The sequence below is a fragment of the Macaca nemestrina genome, chromosome 12 (assembly GCF_043159975.1).
Source record: "Macaca nemestrina isolate mMacNem1 chromosome 12, mMacNem.hap1, whole genome shotgun sequence".
Classification (NCBI taxonomy): domain Eukaryota; kingdom Metazoa; phylum Chordata; class Mammalia; order Primates; family Cercopithecidae; genus Macaca; species Macaca nemestrina.
In genome coordinates, this window is record NC_092136.1 from 83,108,107 (window position 1) to 83,109,508 (window position 1,402).

Consider the following 1,402-nt stretch of genomic DNA (forward strand, 5'->3'; position numbering starts at 1 on the left):
ACTACTTCTCTGAGCCTCAATTTTTCTCCTCTCTAGGAGGGAAGGGACTGTTAGGCTGTATGAGTCTAAAGTCCCCTTAAACTATAAAATTCCAGATCTATTCCTTGGTAGATACAGTCATTTCAGAGACTGTCTAGGCTATTGATGAGTCAGAAGTATGACTCTGCCGGCCAGAAGAGACAGGAAAGGCAATTTGATCCAGGCTACTACCTACAGGAGGCTGAATTCCACAAACTTCACATGCCAAATAATTTATTCTGTCAAACAGTTAAGGTTAACTTTTTATAAAAGAATAATATGTGATCATGGCAAATGCATTCTGTTTCAGAAATGTTTAAAAGGAAGAGGTAAAAGTCCCCTCACCATCTCCATTTCTAGAGGTAACCACTTTAGTGTATACTTTTTTCTTTTATGATTCATCTAATATTTCTTTAATCATAATTCTAGTTCCATAGGTTTTCATGTTATGGCAATTTGTACCCGAGTTTAATGACAGAAAAGGCAACAATTTCTAAATTGGTGGTAAACATTTCTTTACAATTTTTAATGTAACACCATTTATTAAAATAGGCAAACTGTAAGATGAAAATGAAGGCAACAGAAAAGCTCAACTTTTCACAACCAACAAAATTAGCACAACCTAAGAAATAATTTAGAAAAAAATGTTGTTAAAAAGACATAGCATTAAGTATACATATGTAACAAACCTACACGTTATGCACATGTACCCTAGAAAGTATAATTAAAAAAAAAAAAAGACATAGCAATTTCCATTCTATTTAATGCACAAAATCACAGCAGATAGCAGCAAAGGACTGGGCGGGGCGGAGGGACATTGAGGATAATTTGATAATTCACATTGTGATTACTCTGCACATTGATGAAAGATAATTCACACTTCTAAACCCTCAAGACTTCCCTTTTTAGAGAACCAAAATAAATCCAAGACACCTTGCTGACACTTCTCACCCCTAAACAAACTGATGATTTTCTTTTCTTGAGACAAAGGCTCGCTCTGTTGCCCAGGTTGGAGTGCAGTGGCATAATCTCAGCTCACTGCAGCCTCCGCCTCCCGGGTTCAAGCAATTCTCCTGCCTCAGCCTCCTGAGTAGCTGGGACTACAGGCACTCACCACCACGCCCAATTAATTTTTGTATTTTTAGTAGAGACAGGGTTTCACCATGTTGGCCAGGATGGTCTCAATCTTTTGACCTCATGATTCGCCTGCCTCGGCCTCCCAAAGTACTGGGATTACAGCGTGAACCACCGCTGATGACTCTTTTACACAAAAAACTGAAATAGCTGTGGCAGCAAAAGATTTTGATGGCAATGAAAGTTTGTAAACTGTACTTCGATCTCTTTTTCTTATTCCTAAAGTGCAAGACGCAGGGTTCTCAATCTT

General features: G+C 38.2%; 1 protein-coding gene across 36 annotated transcripts in view; it reads right to left on the bottom strand.

Annotated features, from left to right (window-relative positions):
• Positions 1-1,402, bottom strand: part of LOC105468849 (discs large MAGUK scaffold protein 2) — a 2,241,192-nt gene that overhangs the window by 334,521 nt on the left and 1,905,269 nt on the right. The window lies entirely within an intron of this gene.